The sequence below is a fragment of the Dromaius novaehollandiae genome, chromosome 2 (assembly GCF_036370855.1).
Source record: "Dromaius novaehollandiae isolate bDroNov1 chromosome 2, bDroNov1.hap1, whole genome shotgun sequence".
Lineage (NCBI taxonomy): Eukaryota > Metazoa > Chordata > Aves > Casuariiformes > Dromaiidae > Dromaius > Dromaius novaehollandiae.
In genome coordinates, this window is record NC_088099.1 from 106561320 (window position 1) to 106581732 (window position 20413).

Genomic DNA, 20413 nt, shown 5'->3' on the forward strand with positions numbered 1-20413 from the left:
TTCTCTCCCCCCCCCCCCCCCCGCTTTTTTTTTTTCTTCTTTCTGCAAACGGAGCTGCAGTAGCTTCTGTCGCAAGTGCAAGCAGGCGCGGGAGGGGAGCAGGCGGAGCCCGGCCGGGCGGCGGCGGGGGGGTCGGGGCGCCCCGGGCCGCCACCCCGCTGCTAGGGCCCGCAGCCCTCCAGGGCGTCGAGATAACAGCGACCCTCCCTCCCCAAAAGTCCTCCGAGTCAATTCTACGTCATCGCACATTACTAGACAAAGAAAGAAGGGGGGGGGGGGGGGGAAGGCCTCCACACCCTTGATGTCTAGTACCAAGCTTTAGCAGATTAAATTAGGGTTTCCAGCCATAGACCAAACATATTCCAATCGCCTATGGCACACATATTTGGCGTGATTAAACTGAGCTTCGCAAACACACAGGAAAATAAGAATTTAACTTTAAAGACATAGAAGCTTTTTCTTTCTTTCTTTTTTTTTCAGCCATATGGCAGATTGATTTGTTCGGAGGTCTTTCAACTTCCCCAGTGTGGCTGTTGAACAGTATTACTCTTTGATCTTGATTGAGGGCTTTAATGTTGTTGTTTCTGCGCATTTCAATACATCCATAAATATTTTACCAGTGGAATTTGCAAAAAAAAAGAGAGAGAAAAGTTTCCAATAGACATGCATCTGGGGCAACTCCAGCGCGTACCTCTCGCAGCGAAGGTAAGTGGGAGCGGGGGGCAGCGAGCGGCCGGAGCGCAACTTGGCGTGGCCCCGCGGCCCTGCGCGCGTGTGCGCGGCCGCCCCGGCGCTGCCGCCTCGCGTGGGGCTGCTCCGGGGGGCGGCGCGGTGGGAGCCGCCCCCCCCGCCCCCCCGCGCCGCAGGCCAACTTCGTGCCGCCGAGACAATAGTGGGCAGCGCGCGCTCCGCACCGGCCAGACCATTGCGGCCGCCGGGGGACGCGCGGCGGCCGCGGCGGCGCGGGCGGGGCGCGGGGCGCGGCGCGGGCGGGGGCGGGCGCGGGCGCGGGGCGCGGCGGGGCCGCGGGCCGCCCCCGGCCGCGCCAGTGGAGCCGCTCGGCGGATCATGTGCAGCACGCTGCCGATCGCATGCGGCGCATGGTTTCACCTTCAGGTTGCTGGTTGCCTCGGCGCGTCCCTCCCCAAACGGTGCCGGCGGCGGCGGCGGAGGTGAGGCCGGGGGGGTCGGCCCCGTGGGGCGGGGGCCGCGCGGCGCCCGTGGGAAAAACTTCGCGGTGGCGAGTCTCGGGCGACCTGCCCCCGGTCATCGGAGCGGCCCCAAAATGGTAACTTTGCGCTGCTTCGCGCGGAGGAGAGCGTTTTTACTGCAGTGGCGGTGCTGTTGGGGGGATTTATGGGCTCTGCGAGTCTTTTGGCTTTGTACACTTCGTCAAAGGCGAGAGGGGGGGACACGCTGTATTAATCCATTAAGAAACAAAGAGCAAATTGGCTTACTTTAAAGTAAAATGCTTTGGCTAATGAAGGTGGGTGATGGGTCTTCAAGCCTTCGAGCCCCGAGTAGCCACTTAAATTATTAAGTGGGTTTTTTTTCTCTGATAGTATTGATTGAGCGTGTGCATGAAATGACTGGTGCCTAGTATGTGTATGTGTTTTCCCCTTGTTTTTTAGTTACTCTCCTATCAGTTGCAGGCACATAACTGAATGATCCACATTAAAGAAGTACACTTTATTAAAGGAAGTTGGGGGTGGGTGGCTAGAGAAAACAGTTCTTTTTGTATAGACAGTGAGAAGGGCTTGAAGGACAATGTCTCGGTAGCAGTTATTTCCAGGAGAGGAAAATAGCCCATTTGATGCGGGTGGGGTGGGGAGAGAGGGAGGGAGTTTAATGTATATGTTAAAAAAGAAGGGAGGGGGGCTAAGGGAGGGGGGAGAGAGAGAGAAAAGAAGAATAGAAATAATGCAGTTCCAGACATTTTGTGCTATAAAAGCTTTCCTCCTCCTCCTCGTCTTTCCTCCCTCCCCCCGCTACTATCTTCAGTGATAATTAGCATACCGTCTAGTTGCGATCGTAATGTGAATAAAGTACTTGGACAAGTTGAGGAAAGTTTGTACGGGTATAAGCGAACAAGGTGGGGTATTAAAGTAGGCAGTACGTGTGTGGAGGCTTGTGGAGAATGACAGTCAGCCGTTGTTTTTGCTCTAAAACCAGCTAACCTCTGCAATTAACTACTGTAGACAAACCCTGTATTTTAAGCTCAAAAGTGTTGGTTAGGAGTCAGCACCATTTATTACGAGCGTTAATAAGCTCCCAGCAGTAGACAAGTATCTTCTGGGGAATGTGCATTGTGTGCCCATAGCTTATTCATTACGTTACGTGTGTAGATAAGGAGGATTTGGGCACTAGACGTGCAAATATAGATTTACTGAGACTACTTTCTAAACATTAATTCTGGTCTTTATTTAATCCAGATGTACGATTCCCCTCCCCCCCAACCCACATTTGCTGCCTTATTGTTGGTTTACATTTTCTGAAAAGGCGACTGGTGTAACCTGTGGAATTTGAAATGCAAATAAAAGCCTGTGGGAGTTGAGGCAGAACAAATCAGCATTTATAAAGTGGAAAAGATTTAATGTCTTTGAAACCGTTGCGAGATTTTTTTTATAAGAACCGAATCGTGACGTCAAGTCGTTTGGGAAATATTTTTTTTTTTAATGTCTGAAACGCGGGTATGTGAAGTGCTTACAGGAAAAACAGATTACAAGATTAACATCTGTTAACATGATCGTTTATCTCCAGCCAAAAATAGGTCAGTCCTTTCTTAAGGAAACACGATTGCTGGGCGCATGATTAAATAATGAAATTAGGCTGATGAGTTCATACATTAGATGCTGCCGCCGTGCGTTATTGTCTGACCCGGGACAAAAATAAGTAATTCGGGGACCGTCGGAGATCAGCGTAAGGTCAAAGTCCCTTTTTTGGGGAGAGGCGCAACTCTCCCGCCTCCCCCTCCGCTTCTCTTCCTCCTCCTCCCCCCCGCGAGGTGCTCCCCATCTCCTCCCCCTGCGGCTCGCCCCGCGGCCCGGCCGCGCTTCCCCGTCGGGGAGGCCACCTCCTTCCGTGCGAAGTTTCCGCGGCGGGGCGCGGTGCGGCGGCACGGGTGGAGGCGGAGGGACGGCGCGGGGGGGGCACACGGGACGGGACACGGCGCGGGGCCCCCGCCCCGCGGGGGCGGCCCTAGCCACCGGCGCCCGCCCCGTCGGGGCGGCCCCCGCCCGCCCCCCTGCGCGGGGGGGCGCGCGGCCACCGCGTGTGAAGCCGGTTCGTGTGTGTGTGCGCGGGGGGGGCACGCCGAAACCCCCGCGCTATGCGCATCCTCTGTCCGGCGCTGCTGCGTGCCGCCCTTCGCGGTTTCGCTGTAAATGGCTTTCTTTCTCTTTTTTCTTTTTCTTTTTTTTTGAAGTGACTGCAAAAGTGCCCTTCTGAAAATCGCCTTGGGCTACCGATTTTGAGGTGGATTGATTCATTTCAGTGCATCTCCAAAATTCTGGGGCCTCCTAGGATAGGAGCAGGGGGCAAGCCGATGGCACGTCCGACTTTTGTCTGCTCGCCACTTAAAATGTAGTTGGGCGCAAATCCTCCCTTTTAAACCTCCGCACCTGCTGGAATAGAAGTGCTGCTGACCAACGGGCTCTGAATCCTGTGAATAATGGTCATTTTTGAACTGCACAATGGGCACATTGACTGGAGGAGCGCCCGTCATGAACGTTTTGTGCTCAGCTTGACCACCACCCGCCTTCGCTCCGATGGGATGCCCCAACCCGGCCTGCCCCGCGGCGGGGCCTGGGCTGCAGCCGAGCGCTTCCTCACGGTGTGGGCACCTGGGCGCTTCGCAGGTCGCTGCTGCCCGTGTTTATTTTGGAGAGCGGCTGTGTGCCACAGAGGCCGGGCAGCTACATGGCACCTTTTTTTCTTCTGTGACAACTGCCTGTTTTGCTTTGGGCTGGCTTCTCTGTAGTCTCGGAGAGGTCCCAGAAGTCTACTCAGTGAAGATCCTCGGTGCTTTGGCACGATGCCATGGACTTTATTTCATGCTTGTTGCACTAAATGAGTTAACAGCGAAAGGGTTTTTCATTAACTCGGCTTGGCAACCATATATTTGGTTGCCGCCCCGCTCCCCCCCAAAGAAGAGCATGATTTTAAGCAGAAACTCAACAGCAAAAACATGGGTTGCTTTTGGGGGTCCACTTTTCCTAGCTCTCCTGTCGGGTTTCCTTTGTGCCCCCCCTCCTGCTGTGGGGCAGGGGGTAATAGAAGAGAGCTTTATTGGGGCGGGGGAGCGGCACCGAGGAGCCCCATGTCGCCCACAGGGGACCAAGGTGGGATGCTGGCCCTGAGGGCGGGCAGCGACCTGCAGGTGCTTTCCTGCCCCCGAGGGGAGGCGGGACGGGTGGGGTGTGTTGTGGTGTGTAGTATGTGTTGTGTGTGTGCGTGCGGGGCCGGGGCTTGCACCTGGGCCGGCCCCGAGGGAGGGAGGAGTTTGGCAGCCGCCGCACAGGCCGGGGCGGCGATCCGCGGCCGCGCAGCGCCGCTCCGCGGGGCCCCTCCCGCCCCCCCCCGCACCGCGGCTCGTGGCCGCCGGTGGTGACGGCCGGGCGTGGCGGAGCCCGAAATAGCTGCATTTAAAGCGCTTTAGGGGCAGCACCGGGGCTGGGCCGGCCGCTGCGGGGGGCGGAGGTGCTGGCCCAGCAGACGGGCGCCGCAGAAGTTGCGCTGTTATAGCGAGGTAAGGCGGGCGTAAGGCTGCTTGGGTTAGCGGCGGGGAAAAGTAGTGTCTTCTGTGAGCATTGTTGCTTTGTTTTCTGTCAACATGTCCTTCAGCGGTGTCAAAACAAAACCTGAAATAAGCTATCCTGCTATGCCGGTGCGTGCGTACCTGAGCGTGCTTCGCCAGGCGCTGGGGAGAGATGGGCAGCGGTGGTTTTCTGAGCTTTTCCCCCGGTGAAACGGGAAGGCGAAGTTGTGTGGGAGCACCTGTGGTGTAATTAGTGTTGCGGTTCAAGGAGACATCTTCAGTTTCACAAGAGTAACTGCCATAGCCATCTTGAATAAGCTGCGTATAATAAAGCGATTTGCGTGGAGAGCTGCTCTGCTGTGTGTTACTGTCATCGCGTGCACCTTTACTGATTGGGGAGGTCAGGTATCTTTCGGTTATCTCTAATGATTCTTTCCTGGTGTTAATTTTCAAGACTTTAGTTCCTACAGTTCCCAGTGATGTAGAAGTGATATCTGGTTAGCTGAGAAGTGCTACCTGGCCTGTGTGAATAATAGGGCATTATAACCCCTTCTCTAAACTATTAGTTTAATATGCAAAGATAATGCTTACAAAAAAAGGAAAAGAGAAAATTAAGTATCGTTAGGAATAACATCATCTTAAAACAATGAGTGATGTAATGGAAGGATATCCAACGCATATAGAGAGGGGAGTGGTATTTGTTAGCATGGCTTCTGTCTAAGCTTAGTGTGACCTTCCAAAATGCTGTACACGATAAAATATGCATCAAGAGCTGCATGCAGTCCCTTTATAAATATGGACGACTGTTTCTCAGTACATCATAGAAAAGAAAATAGTTTACATCACTAACATGAAAGCTACCTATTGTTGTGTGCAAGTGAGCTCAGTAACACCGCAGCTGGCTGGAATGGAGCAGTAGCAGCGACATTTATCTTTTATAGATTAAAGTTTTCCTGTGACGGTGACTAATGTCTTTGCTTTAAAAATTAGGTTCATCATATGTTTTTATAGATGGCCATAGTATCGTGCTGTCACCAAGATTTAATAATACCAATTATCAGTACAAAAGTACTCGCTGAAGAGGTGAAAATGATTGTGCCATCATTCCAAATCTCTGCCTATTTAGCTGCCTTTAAGTGCAGTCATCCTTCCTTTTAGCAAAGAAAGGTATTTATGTGTTAACATTTTACAGATCTGCCTCAAAAGCAGGGAAGTTTGCTTCAGTTGACTGCAAAATGGGAACCTTTCAACATGTTCCTTAATGTGGGAGCTTGCATAGCTAATACCATGGGGGACAGCGTGGAAGAGTGTAACTAGCTGAATGGTGTAGTTGCTAACTCTTGTAAACTGCGGGTAGTCTATTTATTTGGATTTTTTGTGAAGGTCTCGACTTGGTGACTTCAGCTGAGTTAACTGGTGTATAGCCACCAGTGATCTCGACTGGTGAGTTTTAGACTGAGATCCCTTCTACTGACGGAGGGGTCTATATTTAGCATGCTTATAAAAGGTCTAATCCCAAACCAGGCAGTAATAACTTTGAAAGACCTCACTTCTGTAAAGACTTAAATTCATGCTTGGCCAAGTACTTCCAGGACTTTTTGGGAACACACGCAGTATGTAAAATGGGCAACTGCATAAGCCTTTGTGAGACCAGTGGCAAAGTTTGTAGATGCCTACTCTTAACAGGAAAACTGTGTTTGACCGTGTTGTTTCTTAAAGTCTTCAACATAGAAAGCTGAAATACAAAGTGATTACATTTTGCAGGAAGGAACTAGTCCGAGCTTGCAAATTTTGCTTGTGAAATATGCCAGTTTAAGTTTTTGAGACACAAGTATGAATTTGTAGATGTGTACCTTCTAGGCCTGAATAGACATTAGATTTCTGCACAGAAACAAAACTTAAGGAAATGAACTACTGTTTTTCATAATTGTGCAGTGCTCCTCAGTTGGGTAAAAGGGTATACAGCCTTCCCATAGATCAACTTGTTGCTTGTGAACACCATGTTGTCCCCTAATAAACAGGCTCGTTGTTCCCATTGACTTTCCCAGGAGGTACATGAGGGTATCTCAGGGTGGAATTACGGCCTCTGTATCTGAATAGCAGAGACTGAAATCCTTAAGAATATTGATAGTTTAGCAGCTAAAGCTTACTTCAGTGTTATTCTTTGTTTTTTTTTCTGAAGCCATAAACTTCATCCAGATAATTAATCACTGCATGGCAAAAACAGCAGAAAGCCACGTTTATTTGATTAGATATCTGCAATATAAATATTTGAACCTTAGAGCAACATTGCGTTTTCAAAGCAGACATCTTACATGCTGCAAATGTTTATATAATTCAGTGCTAGGATAAAGCTGTTATGACTCAATCACTTAAGGCAAAATTCTGTTTTTTCAGTTACCCACTGTAACTGCACAGTAACTCAGTGGGCATCATCAATACAGTATTTGGGAGTTACAATGACATAACAAAGAGTAACATTTTTTGTTTGTAATTCTGACATTAAAAGTAAGTGACAGTTCCTTTCCTTTTCCAGCAAAAGTGATTTTAGTAAATTCTATGTTAGCAAGTCTGCATTAAAACACGCTAGTGGATTATGGTCCAGGTAGTTAACATTGCCATTGCTTTCATTAGGATGATGACTTCAGTGCAAATGTTTACTTTCATTACCTGTTAGTCAGCAAATGTTCCCTCTCCTGATCTGCTGAACCTGCTTTGCTATTTGAAGCCACTGAGCTTTTTTTGTGGTGACAATTACTCAACACTGATTATTCATTTTTTGATATTGTTTACTTCTTAGTTATCTGCAGAGCCCCATCAACATTGTTACACATTTCATGTTAGCAGTTTCTCTTTACATTCCAGAAGCTGTATTACGGCAACACTTCATATGCAAACAGACTCGGGGTATTAGGCATATGTTTGGAGATTAAATCAGTGCGTGGATGGACAATACGCATATCTCTTAAGTTGCTGCCAAACTATTTATTGCCTAATAAGTTCTAGCAGGTATTTTATAGCAGTAGCGCTTAACTGCTATAAGATAATTAGTTTGTTTACTGCCTCTCAGTTGTGAGCTAACATCTTGAATACTGTGTGTTGCACAGGGATACTGGGAAAGTAGCTATTTACATGATGATAAAGTCACATGTTTAGGTTTGTTACTGAAGTCAATGTTGCAAACTGTTTAAAATCCTACAGCATGAATGAACAGAGACTTTAACTGTGGACTCAAAATTACTTACATTCTTATGACTATTTAAAATCCATTTTTTGCTAACCTTTTATTAAAATAAGTGCTTATTGAAAAGACTCGTGTCAGCAGAGTATCATATAGTTAACACTTGTTCAACAAAATCCATGTTTTATTATGGACTGGTATAGAAACCATAGGCAAGATGTTGCTGTTGTACAAGCAGCATAAAGCCAAGGTAACTTCAGTAGAGTTGCTCTGAATTTACAGGGCTGTATGTGGGGTGGAATTTAGCGCATGGCACTTAGCTCCTAATTAAAGCTTATAGTATTACATGAGTAATCAGGCACTCCAAAAAAGTTTCTTCTTTGTTCTTTCCATTTTCTTGCCATCTTGCTGTATGGTGTTGGACCTTGTCTACCCATGTTATGACTGTTGTATTTATGTCTCAAAAGAAATGTTTTCCAGCAGTATACTCCAAATTGCAAAGTAGGATAATTTTGTGGCTCCCCAAATTTTTAAGGACAGTTTCTAAAATGATCTAGCTTTTAATCTTTGTTTCAAAGTAAAATAGAAACTACAAAGCATATGTAATTACAATTTGTAGCTATTTTTAGAATCCTGACATGTTTAGTTTATAGTATAATGATAAAAACAAATACTCTGCAGAGAGGGACAGTCAGTTTCCAAACCAACAACATTTGCTCCAGCTATTCTGAATTTATGTCATGTATGTTTGCTTTGGTTCGTTCGTTCTTTTTTTTTTTTTTTTTTTTTTTTTGGTTGGGAGTCTAATGAAACTGTGTTTCATGACATTACTAGAGGGGGTGCAGAAAAAACGAGACCTCTGCGTCAGGCAGTTCCGGCTGCAATGTTTGCTGCAAATCAGATCATATGTCAGCGAGTTTTAATGTCCTCCAAACACACATATGCTTTTCTTCTTAAATGGGTAAACGAAGGGAAGAACAGTGAGTTGGCTTGTTGTTTTTACACTGTATGGAAATGCTCATGTTTCCTTGCTGCACTGATAAAGCTGCCTTAGTAGTAATTTTATTCTTCGCTTCTTTAGAAGATGGTGAGCACTGAAGTGGTGTTAGTTTTCAGGAAATACTGAGAGGGAGACTGATGGAAACTGAGGTGTTCACGAGTGTTTTGGTCCCTATTGCTGCTTAGCTTTAAAATAATCACACTTACTTCTTGAAAACAGGCTTGCGAAAGAAATTTTTATGTTCTTTGTTTTTAAAAAGGGTAACGTGTGTTCGCTCACCATGTGGTAGCATTTAACCCCTATTGTATGAACTGACAACGAGTCACATTTAAGCTCTGATTTATTTAGTGTTTCAAAATGTACTTTTTCAGACATCTAGTACAATAAATGATGCATTTAAGGTTGTGCAATGTTACCGTGTCTTTAGCTGTTTTGCCTCATTGTTACAGAGATACCAGGTTCATGAGTAAGCAATTTTTTTCCCTTCTCAAATAGTTTCCTTAAGAAATAGGTCAGCTCCGAATGTTGAAATGATTTTGTGGGAAGAGTTATGAACAACAGCCAGGGACACGAAAAGTCATAAAGAGTTGCGGGACGAGGTGTTACGATCTCTGCTGGCTGAAACTGGAGCTGCTCCTTTGATGGTTGAGGATGTGCTTGGAGAGACTTTTTTTTCTTTTTTCACTTCCCAGTGTTGTCACAGGCTCTGCATATTTTAATTGGTGTATTCTGGCTTCCCTTGAAGTAGACTGTGAGGCATGTGTATTGGTGAGCTGGTACTAGTATTAGCAGCCACAAGTATGATAAAACCATGAATCAGGTCGCCCAAGGATTGACTTCTTTTATTTTCCCTTAGGTTTTTGAGCCCTTAGGACTTGTATTTTTAGGCTTTTTTCCCCACTTTGCAATGGTAAGTATGCATATTTGGGATTTCTTGGTTTCGGGAGATGGAGCTTTAATCAGAAGTCCCGAGATCTGCAGTACGTTGGAAGAGTTAGCTCCATACAGTGCATTGTGTGAGAAGTTCCAGCAGTCGGTGGCAGTCCTTGGTGAGATACCAGTTGCTCACCATCTGTCTCGTATCAGCCTGTCTTTTTACTTTGGAACAGCAAAATATTCCAGCAAAGCTATTCAGATGTTAAGTGTCTGTAACTGTGCTTCTTAAAAACTGCTTAGCTCCTAATTTCAGTGTGATATTTGAATACTGATTTGTAACAATTGGAAAAGGCAAATGTTATGATTTATAGAAGTCGAAAGGAACAGTAGACACCACCCTTCCAACATTAAATACATTTTTTCCTCCAGTGTGTAGCTGCTTAGCTGAAATCAAAGGTCTGCCCTCCAGATTGTTACGCTGTCACATTGATATATCCTTGAATAAACTACCAGTCTTATGTGCTTTCACATCAGCTCCTTTGCAGTGTTCTGTATATAACTGAACCTGTAGTTGATTAACAGAATACTTTCTTGACAATGTATTTAATGGCTGTATGAATGCTTATTTTAAGACCATTTTAGAGAATTGTGTTCATCAATTCTGAGAAAAGCTATAAGAAAACTATAAATAAATACTTTAATTAGATTTGGTCTGTCTACCTTCCTTCACCACTCTCCAATGAATTTTACCTCTGTAATGAAAGCTATGATATTCAATGCATAATTTATATTAATAGTGATACTTTGAGAATGTTATAATGCCAGTTTGAGAAAACTTTAAAATTATTGTTGATAACCCTGGTCCTCTTAAATTCAAACTGATCTTAGTAGAGAGAATCATGGCTGTAAGTGGTATGATGAAATAATTTACTACCTCTTTTTGTGGCAAGCATATTGGAGAGTTCATGTTATCATGAATGGTACATACCAGGTGTCATATGACTTGCCAGACACGCGGCTTCACTTCTGAATGACTTCTTCCAATTAGAAAGTAATGGCTTTAAAGGGATTGACCGAGTAATTGGAGTCTCTCACTTCTCCGTGCCAGGAAGTATATATTTGCAAATGTTATTTATTTAGCTAGTTTTTTTTTTTTTTAAATGAGTTGCAAATTTGCAGGTAAATCTTGGGTAAATTTAGAGGAAAAAATACTATGTGGAAGTTATGGGATTAATGGTTTAGCAGTAGGGATTAAAAATAGTCTCAGCAAATTACCCTGTTGATACAGAAGCCAGAATCTGTTAATGGGGTTACAAGCAGATTGGTTTATCAGTCATTTATTTTCTGGGTTGATTAGGGATCATAGGTTGCCTTATATTTGTACCATGAAAGTAAGTAGTGCAAAAGGCTAGGATTGCTAATATTTCACAGTTTGAAGTTTCACATACCTAAAAGAAAGGTATCTGTAGCTCAAGCATCCAGAGCTCAAAACTGTCTTCTAGGCAAACCTCTTCTCCCAGATTTTAATGTTGTGAAGTGGATGTCTAAGGGGCCAGGGCATTGTAAAGGCATGGCATGGCTTGGCTTGTAAATGGTCTGAAAAATGGAGCAAAGGCGATAGCGCAATCCATAAAATTCATGCAGGCCACCTAAGTGCTTATTTAAATGCCTGTTGCTGAATTGTTTGCTCTTGTGTCTCTTACTGTTTCAGTGAAGACCTTAGTGCATTTTTTTTAATCACAGTAATATAGGTGATGTGGGAGGGAGAGGCATGATTGTGGGAGGTTTAAGAAAGTTGTGGCTGCTTGGTGGTGACCACTGCCCTTCTTTATCGCGGTGTAGAAGGGGGATTAGTCCCCTGATACGAGAGACACGTTCCGCGGAGGCCCCCTTAGGCGAAGCGGGGGCTGCAGTATGTGATAGACGGATGGCTTTTGTGTGTCGTATTTAATCTGCAAATGAACTCTCTTCGTATGTTCCCCCATGTAACAAAATCTTTTAATTGCCGTCTATGTATTGCAGGTCACGTGTTTGTCTCTAAGTAAGTTGGGCATAGCCTCGCAAACCCGAGCTTTCCCTCCACGTTTTCCTAGAAGATGAGAGCCGTGAAGGAGTCCTTTAGACATTTTTCTTATCTGCTGCTATCTAACACAGGAGACGCCGTTGCTTTCACATCCTTTGCTACCTTGTGCTGGTGTACAGCTTGAGATAACCTACTGATATTTATTGGCTTTTCTATACTTTCCAAGTGAAATGCAATGAAATGGTAGATGAGGAAGATTTCTGTAACTTTTTAGCTAGATCTAGAGCAGTGGGAAAAGATGGGTGGAGAGCCTCGTAACTATTTTCACTTGCTTGGCTCTGATGGAAAATGAGGAGGAGACCAAGAAGTGTAAGAAGGGAAGTGCTGACCCAGTTTGAAAGGGGAATGGAAGATACTAGTTAAATGGGTAGTCCACAGGGCACTGGCCGGTCTGGTAGTCTGAGAAAAGGGTAAAGAAATGGGCTCCTTGAGATGTAAGAAATTAAGCTAATTCCTTACCCTTTTAAAGCCTATCTCCTTTCTCCCTTTGCAAAAAGCTTGTGAAAGCCTCCTGCGGGCTCTGAGACTGGTGTCCTGGGGTCAAGGCTTGCATCACCAGAGGGCAGAGAAAGATAAATGGTTATCCTCTTAACACTGCTCTTTTGGGTACAGCGTGCGAGTTTTGCAGTTCCCGGGGATGGAAGACGAAGCAGAGCATAATGAATGGCGGTAAAAGATGAGCTGCTTTGAGCAGGCTGGGGCAATGGTAGGAAGATGAAGTTCATCTAGTTTGGTTCGAGTCCGCTCTTTCTCAGGGCATTAATGTAGATGTACTTTCCCTTAAACTAAACTCTGTTTAACTTTTAAGAATAAAGGATGAAATGGTCAGAAGTGTGAGTCTGATAGCTAAGAGGATGCTAGACATGAAGCAGATTGTTGTTGTTCTTACAAATTGGTTTTATTCTGCTTTGCTGAGTGTATTTTGCTCTTTGGAGAATACAGCCGTATGTAGAATGCTGAAATCTCATTTTCACATTCTAATATCCAAAATGAAATTTCCAGGTGTGTCACAATAATTATACTTTCCCTGTAATCTTTAAAAAGGAAAATATTTGTATAGGTTTTGGGTGTATATGGATGTGGGAAAAAATATAAACAATTTTAAAGAGGAGCCATAAAAATACTCTTTAAACAGTCACCCTTGCTTTGCTTTCATGCCTTTAGAGTCTGATGTATTTTAACTGATATAACTTGAAGTTTTCTCCTGTAGGCTTACAGCCACTCTGAGAACTTTGCTGATGAATAGATCACCTTTTGTGTAACTGCACCCACAAGGCTACCCCTTGCGTTTGGGGTAGCGGAGCGGTGCCAAGAGTAGTTAGTTGACTCGTAAAGTCCTCTCAGCTGTTTTACAACTGGCATCAGCGTCGGTCTCCATAGAGGCAGTGAAGAGCTGCTGTGGGTAGCAGCCAGTGTGAAAGCTAGAGAAGAGGAAAACGCAGAAAATGAGCAGGCTATGAGGAGCTGAACACTACTTTAAAGGGAAGCAGGATGTAAAAAGACCACCCAGAGATAATGGGGAAAAAATATGTGTTTGAGGAGGATTCATGGATGTCCAGAAAGACTCCTGTAGCACAGAGAACAGGTTTCCTCTGTACCTAGAGACACTTGGTTTCTGTAGGTGGGTGTCTTTGGTGGTTCTTTTCATCTGAAGTCACCATGACAGGAATCTGTCTAAGGTAGTAGAAGTTGTGTTGCTCTTTTTATGGTGGTGTTTTTTCTTCATGAGCAGCAAGGCCAAGGTGGCAGCTGTGGAGCCCTTCAGTCTCTGTGCACAGTGTAGAGTTACAGGATTTCACTGCTGGGGATGGCTTAAAATGGTCTAACTAACATCTTCATTTTTATTTCCCATGGTGCAGTCCTTCCTCGTTCTCTTGTCCATCCCTGCAGCAGCACAAGAAGGACTTGGAGAATGTTAAGAGCTGTGTAGGAGCGGGATGGGGAGATATCTGGTGTTTGTATAGTGCCTAGCGCTGCATAAGACTGTTCCATCAGCAAGGGTCCTGTGAAAAATTTCAGTACAAAAAATGGTAGGGGGAGTAAGAAGAGGAGATATGAAGCAGGAGGAGAAGGGGTGGGCTGAGCATATGTTTATGCCTGTGTGAAATAATGCAAAGGCTTTTTGTGTAGTTACTTTAAGGACCTTAACACTTGGATCCCACTACACAAATCATGCAGTTTATCATAGATCCTTTTCCTGCCTCTCTGTCCTCCATATCTGCTTTACTATGTGATCACTGTTTCCTGGCCGCTGTGCGCTTCTGAACATGATACAGTGTCAACAGTTAAAACCTGAATGTGGCGGAGACTTGACGTGACTGGGTAGATGTGGCATGTTTAACATATGAGTTTTTGGAGGAGGAGTATGAAGTGGAGCAGGTTTGCATTAAGGAAGGAAGTGGGAATGATCACAGTGTTGCAAGGGCACTATGAGAAGAATGGAGCTGTGCTGAAAACCCGGGGTGTTGGCAGAGGAGGGTCAGAGGATGGCACGTGGTCTGGTAACAGTCACCTAAGGCAGATTAATTTTTAGCACTGGCAACAAACTTCCTTAGAAAAGGGAACAAATTCTTATGAATGGATAGAGTTTGTTAGAACTATCTAGATTTGTGGAAGATGTGTATCACCAAACCCAGACATTCAGAAAAAAAAAAAAATATATATATATAATGAGGAAGTGTCTTGTTCACACCTGTCTTTGCTGTGAATACTCATGCATCTGTCCTGAAAGTGCATTGTTTGCACATGGCTTTTACCATCACTACCTTAACTCTGATCAAAACTACAAAAGATTGGAAGAAGAAACTACTGCATGTCCTCGTTACATCTCCTTAACAGTGCTTCAAACATTAAGCTGTTACTTTCTTTTAAAAGATGACAAACCGTTGTTCCTGGCAAGTTCTTTGTAAAACTAATCAGTTTGTTTTAGTAACAGTCATCTTATAAACCAAACCACAACCTGAAGATCAGGTAAAGGTGCGTGGGAGCACACCAGGCATCTGCTTTTATTTGACACAAACTCAGCGGTTTAGACTTGCAAAAGACTATAATTATATAGTCTTGATAAATCATAACTGTTGTCATATGGTGGCACCCAGTAGCAACAATTATCTAGTTCTGTTGTTCTGGGTGGTGTGCAAACACCCAGAACCAGTCCTGGCCTTGATTGTATCTTCTGTCTGTGCATATGGTTATATGGATTAATTAATGGGTCATTAAAATTCTTCAAAGCATATCTGCCGTCAAGCTAAATGCTAATAAATGTCTGTTAATTATCATAACCCTCTTTGCAATAACAAGTTATCACAATTACATTTACTGCATGCTTTACGGGAGAAGAGGGAAGCCAACTTCAGCATTTGATCCTCAGCTGGCATTTGACTGTGTAGCTACAACACTTGGCAGAAAGTTGGCAACAGCCTTTCTGGTACCGAGTGCTCTGTGTGTGTGCTTGCACTGTGGAAATGCTTTCTGCTCTCCCAGGGGCTGGTCTGAGTCTGTGCGGGGAGCATGGGCTCCATCCAGGCTGTCGGTGGCTCCTGGGATGCAGCGTCATGTGGGGTGCTGCTCTGCGCTTCCTCTGCGGGAGCTCAGGTGCTTGTCTAATGCTAGCACATCTGTGTTGTCCAGGGAATTAACCTACTAATTACCTGGAAAAATCAAGGCAGTTCATGTGTAGGCTGTCCCTCAGGCATCTTTCACAGAGAGGGTGTAAAGTCTGACAGTGAAAAGTCACGGGAGAGACAGGAGCAACTGGGAAGAAGGTTTGCCTTGTGGGGCAGCATGGAGGTATTTGTATGAGTGTGGTGCTCGCTAGGTGGTAAGGCATTACCCATGCAGTTTTCCTTCAGTGCAAAGATGTTCTGCCTTTTCAAATGCCAATGAGGACTTTTTGGTTTTCATAATGTATTAGTAAGAGCTGTATGGTGTAGTTAATATGCACAGATGCAAAACTCACTTTTATGTGTTTTCTGAGCAATGCAGGTGTCAGTAAAGTAGTGCCATATCCTGTGGACACTTAAATGTTTTTGTAATTTCTACTATGCGCTGGTCAGAATATGATAGAAGTTGCATTGCTTTAGGAACTTGTATCATTTTGAATGCAGAGACTAATTCTTGCTCAATTACTTTGAATTTTATTGGTGTTTCTCCACTGAGTTCAGTCACGTTAATTTAAATTTGCATCGGCGTATGCGAGGCCAGAGGTTAGCATTCAGTGTGCTAAATATGCACTGTGGCGTATGAAGTGTAGCAAGATGGAAAGAAAACCAGCTAACTGAAGGAGAGATGTTAATGAAATATATCCTGTGCCTCTGCATACTTTGTTTCAACCCTTGCACTCCCAGAGTCAAGTTTAGTCCTGGTATAGGTAGGACTCCCTCCAGGTCACAGAATGGGGTCATTTATCTCACTTTCTGAGATTACATTTCTCTGTAATCTGTACTGCCATGTAGGTTGGTGATGAATTCATTGCTTTTACATCGTGGTACAACTCTTGTGCATGTACACGCACACACTCTCCTACAAAATGTAATCTTCAAAGCCCTCACCGAATAATCCTTACTGACATTGGTGAGCACTTACCACTCACCTGAGGAGTCTTGCTGACTTCAGAGACACTTTCTCTGGAGTTCACCAGTGTTAGCAGTGGTGGCCCAGTGTGGCCCCGTAGGGTGGTACCACTGCTCAGTAATCAAATGCTTGGTATTCCCTGCACACAAAAGAAAGTGTATGTATTGCCAGGCCATGACTTGAAAATGTCAAATTGCTCTTTTCACTTCTGTTACTGATGTTGGCAATCTGTTTAAAACTGAACAAGCAAGCATATTGCCTATAACATCGCAGGTAAAAATGTCTGTTTGGTGGTGTGTAATCACTTTGAATGCTTTATATGACAGTGCACTGTAATGCATTTTTTGTCCCCTTGCTTCCTTTATGGATCAAATTCTCCTTGATAATATGCTGTCGCCACCCACTAATGTGGAGATTTCAGGGGTGCAAGTCTGGTCAAGTTGCTCCACTCTGTATGCAGGACAAATAAGCACAAATTCTGTGAATATATTTTATTTAAAATACAAGTAAGTTGTTAAGAGAAAAATGGTATGTGTCTTGAAATTCATGTTTAGGTACCAGGGAAATCAAGACAATGTTGTCCTTGTGACATCTTCAGGCAGATGCAGAGATTCTGTGTATTTTTCTAGTAGCTTGAATATGACAGAAGCATGCCTTGTTAGATATCGTTAAAGGAATGGACTTGCTCGATGGAATAGCAGTAAGCATACAATACAGTTAATGCCAAAGGCAAGAATGCAATTTAATAGTGACTTAAGAACCCTGCAGTTGTTCAGTATTTCTGCTTCTCCTGCCTCGATAAAGAAGAAAAGATTTTCCCTTTTTTACTGCCTCCAGTTTTGCAGGACTAACCTGTTTGTAGTCCTCTATAGTGCTGAGGTTATATATTAGCAAACTTCATAATAGTAATCTGTGCAAATCTGTGTTCATTTTTTGTAATGTAAGCATGGTAGTATACGCCTCTACACATGAGAAAAATGTCACATTTATTGGATACGTGGTGCTGGCAAGAGCCAGAGTGTACCCTAAGGCATCTTTACATTGCCAGTTGGGATCTGAGCTTTTACACAAGTAAATTTTACTGTCCAGGTTAAAAGCCAAATTTGTTGAACCAAATTAATCTCTGGTTCATTTCCAGTGTTGGCAGAGTTTAACCAGGGACAAATGTAGCTGTTTTGTTAAACTTTAAAGGATGTTATTGATTTGATATTTTTAAACTAATATTAAAGTGAGCTTGAAATTCAATAGGTTTTCAAGTTTTTGTATGGGATTGCCATGCTCCCATTGTTAAAATGGATCCAACTTTTTTTTTTTTTCAAATGAACACGCTTGCCATGAGTACAAAGCTTGTAATTTAATGCTTGTCCTTAATCTCGCGAGCTGATCCATATAGGCAGATGCCAGTGGCCACTTGGAAACCTATTGTACTGACTGCAAAATTTGCTCATGTGGGTCAGTCTGTACAATCAGGAGTTTAGTTTCAGAGGCAATGAACAATTCACTATTTCCTGATTTTAGAGTTCAAATATTTGCTTTGTTTATTCAAGAGAGGAAACTGCTTCTCTTTTGGGTGTTTACAACTGATGAAAAAACAAGTAATTTACATTAAATAGCAGGAGAAACAGCTTCTGTGTTTGCTGCACAGAACTGCTGTATTTCTGGATCAGCATAATCCATCCATTAGTTTATGTATTCAGAGTCCTCCTGGAAGTGTCGCAAATCCACAGTGTCCCTGAGTGATAGATTTAGTACTTGAAGCTCAGATTTCGTTTTCGTATCTATAAAGTGCCCGACTTCTTACAGCTCCCTACTGGCTGTATTTTTCAAGAAGCTCAGGAGCTCAGTATTATTCCCAATGTCAGCTGTAATTTATGCTCAGTCGGAAGAGCAGCCCAAATGATAGCATTGCGCTTTATCCAAAGGGACACTGTCAACTTCAACATGGCACCGGCCTGAATGTTTTTTGCCTGTCCAACTTAAAAGCATAGTTACGTATACAACGCGATAGCAATGTACAGGCAGCTGCACATCTAGGGGCCCAGCTCTTAACCAACATTTCCACCTGGAAACCTGCAGGCTAGCAAAGAGCGTCTGCAGTGACTACCCAACCAGGAACTTAAGTAGCGGCAGTGGGGGCTTTTGTTGTGAATTTTTCTCAAAAGCAGTGAGGAAAAGGTGAAAGAAGGTTTAGGAAAGATAAAATGCTGATTTGGGTAGATGAAACAATGATTTAAATAAACATGCCACTAACCTTAGGTGCGATCTCTCTCGGTTACCCCAGGTGCCCCAGCAGGGTGGCACAAGCGGTGAAGCACGGAAGCGCTGGTTGCAGTCAGGCTGGCCGGAGCTCTCTTCCTTGGTTGCCTTGCCCCCACCCCTACACAGATGTCTTTCAGCCAGATATTTCCCTCCTGCTTTTCTTGTAGGAAGCATTTTTTTGACACTTCTTGCTTGTGTGCGCTTTCAGGGGATTGGTGGTGTCACTGCAGAAATGACTCTTGTTCCCTGGTGTGCGGTAGGAAGACTCAGAGGGAAACAAGTCAGTGAGAATTATTTATTAAAAATTAACTAACTCTTCTTCCTAAAAACATATCAGAGAATGATGTGTCACTGTTAGTTTTAAATACAGGACAAATGTAGTTTAGAAAGTTTGAGGCGAAGGAACTCATATTAGCAAGTTTGAAAGGTTTAGACTAGTCCAAAATGGTGTTTTAACATTTTCAAAACAGTGTTCACTGCAGTGCCCAGTACACCCAAGCCTCCCTACTTTTTCGTAGACTGGCAGTGTCACATATTTGCATGGTCTCAGTGGAAACATAAAAACACTAAGCTCATAAGCAAGATGGATGGGTTCACTAGATCACATTTTCAATATCTAGAGGCACATATGAACATGGAAGCTTTCCCATTGCACGAAAGAAAAGCTTTCTGGTGTTGAAAGCAAAGTTCAGACTCCAAGGTCATCTTCAGAGAGTAATAAATACACCCTCTTGCTCAGCCAAAAGTAGTGTGTATGTGGTGGTGGCATTTTTTTTTCCAGTATCCAGTTGAGCACAGAAAAGGCACCCTACCATGACTGTTGGTGACAGATCTCCATAACAGAAATCTTGGTCCTGGTCTGTTCCTCAGCCTGATGTACACTTTTTTTAAGGAAAGGGTTGCACGGGTTGCTGTGAAGTGGTGTAGTTGATACTAGGAGAGTTCTTTTCTAGTCCCTGTGTTTTGTTTCTTTTGTGGTTGTGACACTGATACCTGTGAAGACAAGGTCTGCCGAGAGGTTTTGTTAGCGCGCTAGATGTCCTGTATGACTTTGTAAGGGCAAGGAAGAAAGGATTTAGTTAGGATGTAGCAGCTGGCAAGCATGCTCTTAAATGTGGTATGGGCAAGGCTATATAATTACCAAGGTACAGCTGGATTTACTTGTCCTATGCTTAGTTACTCTTTCTGTGGTTTCTGACACTGTGAGCCTAGTGGCACTAACAGGTGAGGGGTCCTGTAGTAGTTACTAGTATATCATGGCAAAGGCATGTTTGAGTTAATTCATAGAGTTTGTTATCTTAGTGATGTAATAATCTGGAGAGGTATTACAGTTATTATAGAAACAGCAACAAAAAGTTTGCATACTGCTTCAGATTAACAAGATCTGTCTATTAAGGCAGGGGATTAAAATTTAAACATTCTGTATTTATACAGAATCCCTTATACTGGTAAAGATCCCTTATACTGATGTGTGTAGTTTATACAAACTTTAGGGTTGTTTTCCTTAATTAGTTAAAAAAAAAAACTATTAGCAGCCACCTGAGAATTTGGTTTTATTTTTTTAAACATATAAGATCACATTATTTTTTCCTCTGTGTATAGGATGTAACCATTGCAGTGGTACCAACTGAAATGAAAGCATCATTTGGTTTATGCTGACTCCACTGCCTGGAAGATATTTGAAGT

At 43.9% G+C, this 20413-nt stretch overlaps 1 protein-coding gene across 4 annotated transcripts in view; it reads left to right on the forward strand.

Annotated features, from left to right (window-relative positions):
- Nucleotides 1-310: 310 nt before the first annotated feature.
- The window catches only part of ZNF516 (zinc finger protein 516), a 106104-nt gene continuing 86001 nt past the window's right edge, over nucleotides 311-20413 (forward strand). The window contains exon 1 of one of the 4 annotated variants that reach the window (XM_026100724.2): nucleotides 311-705. The gene's annotated coding sequence lies outside the window, so the exon portion shown is untranslated. Of the gene's footprint in view, nucleotides 706-858; nucleotides 1289-4586; nucleotides 4748-20413 lie in introns of those variants that run through there. The other 3 variants (XM_064507122.1, XM_026100721.2, XM_026100723.2) reach the window with 3 other exon arrangements.